A 15,446-nucleotide genomic window follows, 5' to 3' on the forward strand; every position below is an offset into this window, starting at 1 on the left:
GATCAGACACTGCTAAGCCAAGTGCTGCAATGCTCTGCACTGATTTTGTGCTATAACCCAGCTGTGGCCAGGCACAGGCTGCAGGACTCAAACCACTGGCATTTAGCTGTGAGCAGGTTTGGTTTCTGCAGGATGGACAGTGAAACGTGTTTAGTTCAAACCAGCCTCTCAAGTCCTGTTGATTTGGTCAAATTTTGCTCAACGTTCAGAGGTTGAATGTTTGAAAAACACATTTTTGGTGGCTTGGGTTGCAATGTAGACTGGGGAATGTGTGCAGTGTGGCCAGTCCATCAGCAGGAGAGGTGAGGTGGAAAAGGAACAGTTTGCATGAATGCAGAGCAATTCCTCCCGTGGCTGTGCCCAGCACAGTCCTACCAGGCAGGGAACAGCGCTGCTTCTTCGGTCTGCTTGAGCCTTGGGTCTGCTCAGCCTTGGGCGGTGTAATCAGGAGGAAATGAAAGTGCCAAACGCTGCTTCACACACAATTCTTCCCCTCCACCGACTATTAGCATTTGCTAATGAAGCAAACTCCAGGTCCTCCCCATGAATTAGATCATCTGCTAAAACCAGCCACAACCCTATGGTCCAACACCACGGAGGTTAGGGCAGTAAAGAAGACCATACTGGCCCTGTGTGGTCTGACTCTGTTCCTCAGGGCATTGATACTCACTGGCAGTAGCCTTAAGGACTGTAACTCCTTCCCTCTCCTGCTTCCGAATACATGGATCACATGTACGCCACGCTTCTTGTGCTGCAGCTCAGGACACATTTGGCTTTCTGGGATGCAAGTGCAGAATCGTGCCCAGCTTTTCATCCATCAGTACCCCCTGTCCCTGCTCACAAAGCTGCTTTCAATCTCTTCATTGCCCAGCCTGTCTCTGGGGAATACCAGATACCAGGGTTTTCCCTGACCCTGTGTGTTGCACTTGACCCTGTTGAACCTCACAAGGTTCCCATGGACCCACTTCTCAAGCTTCTACAGGTCCCTTTGGATGGCATCCCTTCCCCACAGCTTGGTGTCAAGCTTCTCCCAGTCTATAAGAGACCCATCTCCCCAGATGCCCTCTTCCTCCTCCTCCCATGCTGTGGCTACCACATGCCCATAACATGTCAGTATTATCACATAATTCTTTCATCCGGGGGCCACTGAACTGTCCCTAACTTGCAATTCTCCTCTTGTCAAACTGAGTCTGCCAACAGCTCTATCATTGTATTGTTTAACCCCTTTCATGCATTTCCAAGAAAAGAAAAACCTGAAGTCACTCCATATAATGTTGTGTAAATACCCAGTAAGGGCCCTTTTGGTAATTATGTCATCTGAATGCAGAGTAATAATATTGTACAAAACTGCTCAGGCTAAAGGCTTGGGGCTTTAGGGGCTGCAATTCCCCTTATGGGATAGATCCTCTATTCCTCAACTCCACGTTATTATGTCAATTTATGGAGTGCACATAATCAAAGCTGGCTGGGATGTAGCTGGGTGAAAAATTATTCATTGAAATGCAAAATGCCTGGAGAGGGAGAGTCTTATTTTTTATCTTGGAACAGCTGAACTCCATCGGTGTTGGGGACTTGCGGTAGGAGCATTGCTCGTGCTGGCACAGGCAGCACCTCCTTCCCAGAGTTAGAGGTTGGCTCTAAAAATCTCTTTTCTTCATTTACATAAGCAAATGAGACAACTTGCCTCCAACAGCCACCTCGGGAATGTGGAGGGTGGTGACAGAATGCCATTGACGTTTTTTCTTGGAAAGTCAACACCCGCAAGTAGTGGGAATTAAGATTTATTAGGGTCAGAGAGAAATAGACAAAAAGAATCCCCAAGTTTTCTAAAAAAATCTGTTTGGTAAAAGGATTAGAAACACCCTACTGACAAGTTGCCTCAGAAATATTCACAGATAGCTGCATTTCTGGGTTCAGCTGATACCTGACACTCCAGCTCTTAAGTCAGAAGGCATTGCTGATGCTCTCTAATTCTGCTATATATTAGCAGTGGAAATCTGCTTAAATAATTTTGCAGTCACAGAAAGCAAAAATCATGAGCTGGCCAAGTCTGCATGGCAAATTCATGTCAAAACCAAAATGAGAAGCAGTTGGTTGGATGAAAAAGACACTTCTGGGTCTCTAGCATCACTCCTCCCTTTCTTGTCTGATGCAGAGGCAGCTGCACTCTTCCCCCATTCAGAAGGGGTCTGTGTCAATGCCCAGTGACCCCATTCCTCTCTGTTGCCATCTGTATGATCCTACAACTCCAGCAGAGTTTTCAGGTGACTGCATCCAAAGAGGCCAGCCAGCTGCAGCTGGTACTGGGACAGGAAATCTGCTTCATGCTCAGATCCTTCTCTCATCCACAACAAAAGCCTCAGCACTTCCCTCTTCCCTCCCTCGGCCCTCTGCCCACTCCATGCCTTCTCTGTCTCCACTAGGAATAGCTAATTCTCCACATTCATTAAAGAAATAGCCTGGCTGATGTGCTGAAGATGGCAGAAGGAAAACCCCAGGTTTGGGGCTGGCCCTGGCTCTGATCACATATTTTTTTTTTTGTCCATAGACCTGAAGTACAAGGAGATTTGGTGCCTTAGAGCACTACATCCCACATGAGAATCTGCCTCTCTATCTCCTGCAGGGCTGGGGAGAAGGAAAGGATGCTGTGCCTGGCATTCAAACTGGTGTCCTGGTCTGCCCTGACTACTTGGGGTGCCAGAAGGAGCAGCACACTGTAAAGTATTTCTTCCTGGGATCCCCCAAGAGTGTGCATCTCTGAGCTGTGCAATCCGGATGTGAAGGCTTGATGCACACCCCCTTCATGGAGTATCTATGCCAGGTCCTGTGTCCCCTAGTGCACCTCGTGCGCCAGAGTGCTGATCTGTGCATGCAGTCCTTTCTGCACAGCATTTCCAGAGGAAAGTGGTCAAAATCCTCACATATCCTCCTGGGATATTTTTCTGAGGATGAGAAAGATCACACAGGATAACCTCGTGTGAGGACTCAAGCCTCCCTTGAGTCCTTTCCGACTGAACTGTGGCCAGGAGCATGAACTGAGTGAGAAGATCTGGCCAACCACAGAAGCAAAACTGGATTGGAAACGAAAGCAGAATTCTTTTTTGGAGGGATTTGATGGAAAGTGTGGAATTCCTTATGCTGACTGATGTAAAAATGGTTTTTGTAACACTTCTAAAGTCACTGCCAGCTCATCTATCTAATCAGCCATGAAAACATCACTGAAGCAAGTAAAAAATTGCCCAAAGTCAATTTGCACATACAACTTTTATTATTCTTTATTTAAACTTTCTAGATTTGTTTTTTGATTACTGGAAAAAGCAGATCCTTCCTCTATTATCTTTCTTTGGGTTTCCCCCAAATCCTAACACAACATCAAATCTGGTTTTACCTTTACAAGACACTCCTGAAGACAAGCTTGGCTGGCTGCCTGCTCTGCTATGTGCTTACTCCAGCAAATACTGTGTTTTCAGGAAGCTACTTTTAACTCCATGAGAAGTTTTATAGTAACATCAGGAGCTGCATGCTGTGTGTTAATACAGTTTTAATGAAAATACATCCCAAATTTGACAGGCTTGATTTTTTTTTTTTTTTAAATTTCAGGGAATTTAGAGCAAACTTATGAAGCACTAACTCAGAAGGACTGGTGCAAAGGAAAGGTACTGACTTATGTGGACCCAAACAAGCAACTTTCAAGCAAATTCAGTTCCTTTAGAGCAGAAGAAAAGCCATTCCCATCTATGATGATCAGATTCACTAGCCCTTTAAATCATCCTCAACGTCTTGAGCCTATTAGTGATCTCTTTGGTAGCTTCCCACCTTCTCATGCATGAAGCATCTATGAGATTTGTATGTATAAATGAGAAAAATATGGATAATAGATCAGCAGAGCAGAAGGAAAATACCCACACACTGGAGGACTTTGCACTGGCTTAGGGTCATCAGTTTCATACAAGCAGTGGAATGAAGCATTTGTGCTTTAAAGCAAATCATGACTTTCAAGGTCACAGTGGTTTCAGCTTCTCCCACTCCACCTGATCTCCAGGTCACTGGGACTGGGTGTGTTTGGCAATTGGATTTCCATGGTTTAGCCAGCACTGGCTAAATCAGCTCTAGTTACCTGAAGAAGGCCATAGCAAATCACGCTCCCAACAGCCTCAAAGAAGCCTGGGCAACCAGGCAACCCTTTCTTCTTTCCCTCATCCTTGCAAAGAGTCAGAAAAGTCTCATTTTTCAACACAAAGGCATTTAACCTGTGGAAGATGCCCCTGCAACAGAGATGGATTTCATTGTCATTATCTGCAATCAATTTAAGCAAGCAATGATATTACTGAGGCTAAACATATCTCATGGTTTTACCACAGAACTGGGGGCTCAGATTTTTCACCTTCCTTTGCACATAACATGCAGCAGTGACGGATACAGAGGCCAGATTAGATGGAGAGGCCAGCTCTTCAACTGATGCTAAATTAATACACACTGAAGCAGCTCAAGATGCTAATTGCACATGCTGAGGAGTTAAGAGGGTTTGTGTGCAGGGCTTTGGTTCAAACCCTTGTCTTAATGCAAAGAAAAAAAGACACAGATATGGCATTCTGTGCAGCACTCTGGGTTGGAAGTGAGGTAACCTACTTTAAGAAAGTTTGTGACAAATTTATTCAGATAATCGGTATTGTAAATATTTGGCTTAAAGTATTTTGGGTCTTCATGAATATTTGCCTTTCAGTTTCTGGAGATATGTATAATTTTGAAACAGGGTAGTCAACTGCTGCAAGAAAGTCAATTGTGTTTTAAATCATCTGACTGTATCACATGTGGCAAATCAAACTTTGAACATGAAGCGAGCTTCAGAGCCAGCTTTCTGGGCAGGAATCCATTTCACACTCAGCTGACAATGGGGCTTGATAAGCATTCAGCCAGTGTGAATAACCAGCTGCCTTCTATATATATTTCGATTTGGTAGTGTCTGTTGAAGTTTTATATCACTGAGAGATTGTTGGTATTCTTTTAAAGCATTAAGCCTACCTTGACAAGGTCAACAACAATTTCTATAGAGGTCAGCATTTTTATTTTGAAATATTTGATCATAATTCTATCAAACATTAAAGAAAGAGTTTGGCTAGGGCACATAATGAAATTGGACAGCTCACACAATCCATTTATCTTTTCGACTGTAAACCTCTGAAGCACTCTAGTTCATCCAGTTTCAAATCAACTGTAGAAATGTCCATCTCCCTTCATGCAGCCTACAGAAATTGGTGCTTGGAAATGCTCTTGATCTGTTATTGCTGATGTGGAAAAGGAAAAATAATTTCCCAAGACATACTAGCTTAGCTGCATTCTTATGTTCTGCTTGCTTTTTAAAAAATCTCTCTTGAATGAGGATGTTTATTTCCATCCTCACTCAAAGTCACTTCTTCATTGCTGAAAATATTTAATAAGTTAAGTGAATGCTTATTTTTGTAGTACATTTTCTAAACAAATTAAAACCATTTATTTAAAAAACCCTCTGTTAGCAAACCAAACGTAAATAAAGTAAAAAAACCTAAAAGTAAATCAAGTAAATAACAGTGCTATGTTGGATGCATAGGATTAAGTCATCCTGTTCTATTTCACACACCAATTGTGAGTGCAGGGAAATGAATTAAACTTAACAAGATCTACATCCTCATGTGCTGAGACTGGGGAAGGTGAATGCCTGCAGAAGCATAGTGGGTACATGAGCTGTTGTGCATTCATCTTCTCTATCTGTACTCAGGGATGCAGTCAAAGGAGCTGGTTCCACCCGTAGATTCTCCATACATGCAGCAATGTTGGATTTTTCCCCCATAAGAAACTTGGGAGTTGAAGAACATTGGTCTTCCTGGATGTTCTCATCAGTTTAATTATCTGTGCTACATTAAGAACATACCACAATGTTTTGAAGCTTCTGGCTTAGCACACTCAAATGTAAATCACTCTATGAAAATTCTACACGTCAGACAGACAGTTCTTCCCCTGGGAAGGTCAGGAGAGAGAGGCTGAACTTCACTTTCCAAGTGTTGGTTGCATTGCTCATTGCCTGATGGCAAAGTTCAGATGTTATGGAGAGTCAAGTGGTCAGGCTAAGAGAGAAAGGGGATAGCTAAGGAAGCTGCTTTAACCTTGAAGTCAAGTAAAAGTGTGATGCATTGTGTAGGTCCAGCTCCCAAGGCACAGGAAATCAGTGCCACCCCACTTACTTCCTCGCTGGTAGTCTGGCTTCCTGTGCCTGAGTGGGGTCCCCAAGTTCACCAGTGGGGTGGCTGGGACTGGCCCCTGACTTGGCTGGGCCATGGGGCAGGGTCTGATACACCTTGTCCTGTAGGACAGAGGGTCTCTCCACTCTGGGTGAGCAACCAAGAGGAGACTTTGCTTCTTGAGTCAGCAGAAGATGCAGGATATAACCAAGGATTAGGTTGGTGATAAAACCATGGTTATTTCAGAGGGAATGGAAAAAAAATCAACAACTTTTCATCTGCAGAAGCACAGAACTCGCCCTGCCTTCAGCACCTCTGCAGTCTTCCCCACTGAGTCTGTACATTCAGAGCCTATATATGAAATCAGCTTCAGTGTGTGTCCCTAAGAAGCAAAGTTTTCCATGTCCAGCATGCCTTGGGACACAGCAAGGAAGCTGCCTGCATCCTCTGGTCTGGTCCCCTCTGTCAGTCACAGCAGCCACCACATCCAGCACTTGCCCATGTCAATAGCAGAAGGACAGGGAGAGGATGCTTCAAGGAGCAGATCAAGGTTCGATGGGGAAATCTGGGGCACAAGCAAGTTCTGTCTCCACTTCTAGATGGATCATCCTGGTGCACATCAGGACAGTCAGGAGCCTAAATGGGTCCTAGCAGTCCCCCCCCTCACAGCTGTGTTCTAATGCCTTGTAGGCAGCCCTGAAGGTGAATGGGAAGGGGACAAGTATGCTGGGCTTCATTTTCTGACTCCAGGCTCACCAATGTCACAGTGCATAAGTAAAGGAGGAGGCAATGGAGAAAAATTATTATCGGCCATAACTCAAAAGAAAAGAAAGCAAAATAATACTTGCTCACCATAGGAGTTACTGAGAGAATAAGAAAGACTTATTTCCCCTGATGTTTGTAAAAAGAAGTGCTGGTAATAAACCAGTTCCATTATAAAGGAGGAGGGTGAAATGAATGACCAGATGAAATAGTGAGTGTTTTTTATTAAAAAAAAAAAAAAAACAAACCAGCAAACAAAAAGACCCCTAAAAAACCAAGCCAAACAAACAAACCCTCCCCGCCCAGAAACCCAACCTTTTTTTCTTCTGCAAAGAAAGAATAAAGAAATGAGACAGAATGGTTAGGAGAGAATTAAGGCAGCATAGAAACTGTTAGTGATAAACAGCTACTAAGAAAATAATTGGAAAATGTAAGTGCATACAAATGTGGGTGATGACCCACATACTGGGGCAATACTAGAAATAGCCAATGGATGTAATGAACCATGAAAGGAGAAGCTTGTAGCCTATGGAGAAATGAGAAAATTTTTCTAAGCAGGAGGGATAGAAAGCAAATAAAGGCAGCCTGGCTTTTGAAAAGGAGTGATCCTTGGCCTGTGGATGGGGAAATGTCCAAGTGTGCCATGCAGTGGCATAGCACAGGGAGTTGCTGGGCACAGGCTGAGCTTCCTTGACAATGTCCAGAAAACGTCTTTCTGGGACTTACCCAGCCACATCCTCACTGCAAAGTGAGATGGAAGTGATTAGGCAACTGTATCTCTTCCTGCTTTCATTAAACCAGATGTGGAAGATGGGCAGGCGCAGATCCCACAGTAGCAGTGTGGGCAAGGATATCAGAGACCCTGTTCCCAGTAAATTTCCTTGAGTGACAGAGATAGAGTCTTATAAGCTGGGCCAGCCTGGAGATCAGTCATGCTGCTGGCAGGTGCTGGAAGCACAAACACCTCCAGAAAATGATGCCAGAGGTCTTGATGGCCTCTGGCAACTGAAGGCATCTCTGCTGACTGGCCAGCAGTCACACTGCCTGTGTGACAGATCTCTCTCATCTCTCTCTCCCTCCTCATATCCTACCAGATGGCTGTGGACCGAACCCCAAACTTGCTCTATGGCAAGGAGTAAAGGAGTTTATAGTTTCTAATGCTGAAGGGCTGAAGATTTGGAAAGATCTGCACTTCATAAATTGCATTTAATGTGATTTCTGAAAAATTGAGGAAGGTGAATTTGGGCAGGGAAAAGGTTTTGTCATTCTCTGTGATAAAGCAGGAGAGATGTTTCACTTGTAGTAGGGAATTAGCTTTGACTTTACAGGGGCTCAAGCGCCCCAGTGTCAAAATTCTCTCTTCCTTCACAGACCCTTCCACAACTGTGTGGTAGTTTTTATCCCTTGCATTGGGAGCATGCCATGGACTCAGTGGGTGTCTGCCTCTGATCAACATTCAGAGCTTCATTATTTAAACATTGGGAGCTGCATTTCTATTGGTTTTCCTTTCCATATACCTTAAACAGCTGTTGACCAAGTGAAAGCCTTGGAAACTGAATATTGGAAACCCCACAATTTATTTGGACTTTGGTATTAATTGGTATTAATCAGGACCAGTCGGTCAAACTCTGATTTGGCATCAGGAGAAAAAGAAGGTCTCAGCCCATTCTTTTTTCCTCATGGGTCTGGGCAGCCCTACAAAAGCAGGGGATGGGCTGAGTGCAGCTTAGAAGATCCTTGCAGCACATAAAACACCTGTATGGGTTGCTGGTCCCTGTGCCATCAGCTGCTAATCCTGTACCATTAAATCACAACATAAGATATCCTTTTTCACCAAGGATATAGACTCCTATTGAATAGAACTCAGTAGGAAAGCCTTTATTTCTACATATTCCCCTTCAAAAATTATTCCTCTGTAAACAGAGCTTCAAGAGCAGCTTCTTGGTCACTTCAATGTCTGGACTTGAGCTAGATTTTGGAGGACTATGGGAAAGACCCTATATATTTAGAAAGACAATGTTCCATTTCACTTGCCATAAGGATCAGGAAAACATTTGCTTGCCTGTCTGCTGTCCCAGGAAGCTCTGATGATGAGATTGCAGTTTGTCCACGGAAAAAGGTGCCAGAATCTCTTTGAAGAGAAAAGAAACTCAATGGCAAATATATTTCACCCTGCAATGTCTGAATCCACAGAGGAACTCTTGCTGGTAGGAAATCTTACAAAAAGGAGATGAAAAATCCCCGAAGAGGCAAAATTTTCAAACACAGACTTGATCTCACACAGAAAGTGGTTATATGAGAGCAAAGAGATATATTGTATCCTTATAGTGTAAACCACTGCTGCTCAGTGGAGATTCATCCATCACTACCAGAAGAGAAGTTGGCCTATGGCTCTTTGCTGGTTTGCCAGAATTTTATTAAATGCACAAGTATGCCAAGTCTGTAATGTCTAATAGTGAATTTATTTAACAATGAACTCTTTGAAAAGGGAGTCCCAGATGTGTAATTAATAATGAATCAGTGATGTGAAATCCGATCCAAAGCCTACTGAAGCTGATAGACAGACTGTGACTTCAAGGAGTTCTGGATAAGGCTCTCATTAGGCAAAAGGAAAAAAAAAAAATAAAAGCTGAGCCAGCTAGTTGGTTAAAAAAATTTTATAGCTTGGATTCCGTGCTAAACAGAGACATACAATAATCTGCACTGCACATAAATCCCTTCTCTGCTGACAGAAGACTCACACATTTCTGTGTCTGAAGCTGAACTTGAAATCTAGGAGATAAAATAAAAAAAGAGCTGTGAGAGAGAGTCCCAAAAGGAAAACCTCCAGCGGTTTGAACCACAGCTCATTTCCTCTTGGCATGGACGGGGAGGTAGCTGTCAGATCTGTGTCATCTGGAGGCAGCAGATGCTGCTGCTCCCTGCGTGCCGAGGCCGTACTCGTCCCCCGCCCTGCTCCAGCCTGAGCACCCACCTCTGCTCGGCCCCGCTGGCTCTCCCTCAGCTCCACACAACACACAGCACAGGGATTATCAGCCTGGAATTCCTGCCAAGCCCAGCAGAGCGTGGTGTCCAAAGGGGGGTGCAGCTTGTCTTCCATCAGTGCAGCTTAATTCAATTTGTCAGGGATGCAGACGGTTTGGGTGAGCCTGATCCTGTCACCACCACCCCAGCACTGGCCAGACTGCACTGGGAGATGGGGTTCTGGCAGCCTCTGGTTTTCATTTGCCTTTCAATATGACTCTAATGGGGAGGTGGAGATGTTTGTTGATAAACGATTTTATTGTTCCATATCTTTTAAGGGACACATAAAGTGCACATATTAAGTCATCCCCTTGAGTCAAATATTTTTAAGTACAGTAACACAGCTCATTTTTAAGTAATCAAATAATAATTAAAAATAATCGTCTCCCATTTCTGCTGAAGAACGAATGCATCTACATTGAATTTGCTTCTTTAATAGTAGATTGTAACTCAATCTAAATGTAAATTCCTGGAGAATCTGCTATCTAATTCTCATTATTTCCACTTGCTTAATGCAATTAGAAACATCTGTCACTGATCAACTGTCCACACAGTGAAAACAAATAATAATTCATGCTCTCTGCCTCCATAGTGTTTTTCAGGGAATGGACTGCTTTAGAACCAGCTGCTAGAGCCCAAGAGCTAGAGCTGTGCAAAATACTTGTGACAAGCTCTGAATCACAGCAAATGTTCCTGACCATCAGTGTCTCTGTAGCTCAGTGACATTTGCTGAATAATTTGACAGATTCCCAGTTACATATAAAAGTCACCATCCTGCTTTCTAGAAATATTTGGCTCTGGGGTATATGATGTGCTGCCAGGGACAGATCTCCCCTTATCCCAAAGCCTGGACCCAAAGTCATGGTGGAGCATGCAGATGCAGCTTTGGTTGCTGAAGGAACATCAAAAGGCCTGTGAAAGGGACATGAGTGCATTGAGTAAAGACAATGGAGTTACTGGGGCTTATCCCAGCTGCTGTCTGTGTTCCAAATTTATCTGCCTGAGACAAGAGTGGAGGGAAACAGCAGAGTAAGAAGCAGTCAGAAATGGGCATCCAGTGCCCATGAGATGAACCAGGTTGGGGGCATGGATGGTGCGTCCTCCTTTTTAAAGCACATTAGTACATATAAACTCTCTGGTTGCTCAAAAGACAATAAAAATTAAAAGAGAAGATGAAGTTTAGAAGAACATCATGAAATTTTTTTTGTTCATCCTCTGCCCACTAGAGATAGGGATGAAGGCTAAAGGCAGAGTCCAAGTGGAAAGGTATTCTAATCAGGCATCTATTGCTGAAATGTCCTCAAAAGACAGAACAAAATGAATCCAAAACCTAGTCTTTCTGGTAATCAAGAAATTCCACGATCCAATGCCACAGCAAACAGCCTTTTTGCCTTTGAGCTGCTGAGAAGCTGGAGGCACACCCCTTGCAATGGTCTGGCTGCTATGTGGGGCTGATGCATGGATGCTGGGACAAATAACTGCTGGACAATAACCAATAACACAACAAACCAATAAACATCAGAGGGACTGGGGAAACACGAGCAATGGCCTTGCCCACATCAACCATTGCCATGTGGGTCAGAACAACTCTACACATTAAGTGATCATCCTGGCTTCAAAGTGAGGAGGGGAAATTAAGTAAAAATGGCTTGGCTGGTGTGATTTATTCTTAAAAAGGAAAGATGCAAATCTCTTTAGTTCATTCCTTTTCCAGGAGACAAGTGTAACTTAGAGATATTACAAGATCCACTCTGACAAGCTGAAATCTCTAACACTGTCTGGGCTGCCAAGCCAGGAAGGCCAGGATGAGCTGGATGTCGTTGCCCTGTTCACAATCTCGTCAGGTCACATGTAGTCACCACTGCACCTCCTGCTCCAAACCCCCTGATTCCTGTAACCGCAGGGTTATACACCCAGCAATGAGCCAGTGGTTCCTCTGCAGCTTGGCAGTTTGATCCCAGTGGCCCAAAATGTACCTGTGCCTGTGGGAGGGTGAGGGGATGCCTGTAGTACTCAGTCCGTGTTACTCCAGGGGATGAAGAGGATGGTGGCTCCTGAAGCAGATATGACAGGGACCAGGCTGCAGTGTGAGTCTGCTGCCTGCTTATGCAGGAGGGCACAGGAGGCACTTGTTCTGCCTCCTGTGGCAGCACAGGAGCAGGAGAATGGGGATACTGAAGAGTGGCAGCACAGAGGAGCTGCGCTCACCAAGATAGAGATAAGTCACTGAACTAAAATCTGTACTATTAACCAATTTTCCCAAAGATAAAAGCCTTCCAGAGCTGGCATCTTTTGCTGGCTTTACCTCCAAGCATCTGGTTTGACCTGCTACCAAGACAGCTTCAAAGTCAGAACAGAGATTGAAGCTTCCTCCCAAGGCAGATTTAGAATTGTTCTTCTTCCTCCCCAAATATGGGCAGTTTCCCAGCAAAGGTAATAACAGGAGAGTTTTCATTTAAACAAAATTGTAATGAGCCATGTCTGAGTGCAGAGAGATGGGAAAGTAAAAGATATCCTATCTGTATTAACAACCTCTTATCCAAAAGGATTGCCTTTTTGGGAGAGGTTGGGGCAGGAATGAAAGGGGAAAATGGGTACATCTTGTTGCTCATGATGAGCCGATGCAGGTTTTTTTAAAGCATGACCCAATTATAAGCCAAGAGCCATCTCCTCTGTCCTGAAAATTAGAAAAGCTGATGGTTTTTCTGATGATATCCAGTATTATGGCCAACTCAAGTGCCACAGGCAGCCTTTCTGTGCTTGCAGTGACTGCTTCACTGCTCCTCCAGGCACCCAACTCACGGCTGTGCTGCTGTCAGCAGCTACTGCAGCCCTGGGGGAGGAGGGGAACTCGGGGAAATAATCCACCAAAGAGAGAGACAAATCCATTTTGACTTGCCAGAGCCCAAAGCCTCCCCATAAGTAGGCACTACTCCAAAATAAAGACAGAAACGACCAACAAGTCACAGACTGGGAATATGGCAAAGGTTGGAGATTTGCTCTATCACTTGAGGATGGCATTTTGCATCATTTCCAGAGAGAATGGTCCTAAAAACCACACTCCTGGACAAAAGCAGAGGGAATGGATTGGGACTGTAGAGGGAGAGGTGGGTTAAGCAGGTCTGGGGAACACTCAGGTCTCTCTCAGGAAGGGCAGCACGATCTCCTTGCATGCCTGTGCTGCCCATTCCAAGCCTCCTGCCCCCTCTGTGTGGTTGCAGGTGTCTCCTTTCCCTCCTGTGCCACAGACAGTGGGCTGAACTAGCCCCAGCAGCCTTTGCTGGTAGCACCTTGGTGCCAGACCCAGCTCCTCTTTGCTTTGCTCAGTGTCATTGCCAGGTGTGATGCTCAAACCCGTGTCTGTGTAAGCACACCTGAGCTGCTTTGAACCACCTGGCCTGAGTCCATTGCTGCAGGCAAACTGTTCCCACCTGACACCATGCAGCCATGACCAGCTGCTGCTTTGGGTTCCCTGCAGCAAGGGAAAGGAAAAGGAAATAATTTCCCAGTGAGACAGTTAAGACCCTTTTTGCTCATTATGTGCAATGCCCCTGAGCCCAGGAGCCTCACTCGTGGCCAAAGCTCTCACTGTGCCATGCTGAAGGAATTGCCTTTTGGTTGAAAGTTGAGATCTTTTGTCTAAGTTGTGTCCACTGAGGCTGAAAAGGAAAGGGAATAGAAAACACTTTTCTATAAGCTGAGTAATGCAGTACAGACAATCAAGCTGCTCACCCATTCACTATCACCCTAGTGTTTGTACTGCAAAGCCTGATAGCAGCAATAAGGGGAAATGTTCCACCCTGAAATGCTAGCTCCAATTGGAAATGCACCTTTTTTACCTTTGCAAGAAAGCAAATCTGCTATGCTGCCTCGTTCATCATTTCTCCTGAGCTACACTCCTCTAGATGGTTCAATATCTCCTGGAATCATCTCTGGTACATCTGTTATTATTTTTCAAAATTGCTTGCTCAGACCATGCTATTAAAAAAAAAATTCTATTTCCACTATCTTCCAGGAAGCAGCTTCTATCCTGTGCCACATTTAGCACTTTCTCACCTGAATTTACTACTTGGGTTTCTTGTCCAGCCAGAAGGACATGAAAGGAGGAGCTGGAGCCCGATCAGGACTGATACAGCCACCCACAGTGTAAATACCTATGAGAGTGCTGATTGCAGAGAGTCTTTTTGCAGTGCAGGAGAGAAAGGGGCACGACTCATTTCAGATGATCCCTTTTAGGATGAGCTCAGCTGTGCCCTGCAAGTGCCCTCCTCCCTCCACCACCTCTAAAAGCATGGCACAGGCACCCACACTATTTGTGCCTTAAGTTAAAGGAGGTGAATCTCACCACTGCCTGCTGTGGAACACATCAGACAAGCCAGGGCTGGAGGTGAGCGGTGGGATGTGGCACCAGCACAAGGGCTACTCCACCATGAAGGAGCAGCAGCAGAGAGTAGGAGGAGCCCTGTGAATTTCAGCCTCGTAGTCCTGCTGCTAAACCTAATTTACTTCCACTGTTGAGCTTGTTGGTGCCTCACAGCTGAGCAGATCCTGCAGTTGCTCCTGGGTGAGGGAAGCAAGGCTGGGTGACACTGGTTTGTCCATGGCTGGAGCAGCATCACGTGGAATACAATGGCATGTTTCACAGCCACTGTTGGACACTGGCAGGTTGGTCCAGGCTGAACAAAAGCTCCACTGAAGCCATGGAGCAGTTGGGCCTGAAACAATAGTGAATTTTTGAATTTCTCCCAAGTAACTGTGAGTGAGATGTTTTCTCTGTAACGGACCCATTAGATGCTGGATGTCCCATTCCTGTACTGGTGTATGTAGTGAGACATCAGCAGGACAATTTAAATTGCTGATGCTCTGCAAAGCTTCAGGAGTTACCTCACAGGAAAGGAAATAGCTTTCTTCCTTCACCAGATGTTTTAGTGGGATTTTCATCAGCCCCTCCCCTGCCCCCCACAATTTTGAAAAGTTCCAGGTGTGCTCAAAATTAAGGCTTTTTGACAAATTTTAGCAGAAGAACTGCAAAAAATACTGAATATCTTCACCCCCATTTAGCCAGCTGTAAAGAACATTCAGCTCTCAGCATATGCAGTATGAATAAACATGTGTCTTCAGCTTATCTCTCTCCTGACAGCTCACGGATAGCTCCCCAGCCTGTATTAGTTTAAATGCAATTTATTCTGGAAGACTGATAATAGGGGTATTGATTACGCAGGCCTTTGGAGATCACATCCTCATTTCACTCTGTGGAGGGCAATGATTGCCATTCCCAGCTCATTTTCTCATGAGGCTGTAAGTACTTTGCTGTGGGAGTCTTTCTCCTGAGGCCCCTCACGTGGCACCTGGCAGAGGTGCAGGGCTCAGTTAAAGGGGTCCTAGGGCACACGGGGGAAACCAGCTCTCAGTGTTGTTCTGAAGCCACCAGGCAGCTCAGAATGA

At 44.8% G+C, this 15,446-nt stretch overlaps 1 protein-coding gene and 1 long non-coding RNA gene across 8 annotated transcripts in view; both read right to left on the bottom strand.

The window, feature by feature from the left end:
• The window catches only part of FRMD4A (FERM domain containing 4A), a 360,918-nt gene that overhangs the window by 103,990 nt on the left and 241,482 nt on the right, over positions 1-15,446 (bottom strand). The gene's annotated exons all lie outside the window — the stretch shown is intronic.
• LOC137473663 (uncharacterized) lies at positions 11,647-14,930 on the bottom strand. The gene is made up of 3 exons (XR_010998919.1): positions 14,058-14,930; positions 11,978-12,101; positions 11,647-11,892 (listed from the first exon to the last, which is right to left on the bottom strand). It is a non-coding gene; the product is annotated as an uncharacterized lncRNA (long non-coding RNA).

Source organism: Anomalospiza imberbis, chromosome 5, assembly GCF_031753505.1.
Source record: "Anomalospiza imberbis isolate Cuckoo-Finch-1a 21T00152 chromosome 5, ASM3175350v1, whole genome shotgun sequence".
Lineage (NCBI taxonomy): Eukaryota > Metazoa > Chordata > Aves > Passeriformes > Viduidae > Anomalospiza > Anomalospiza imberbis.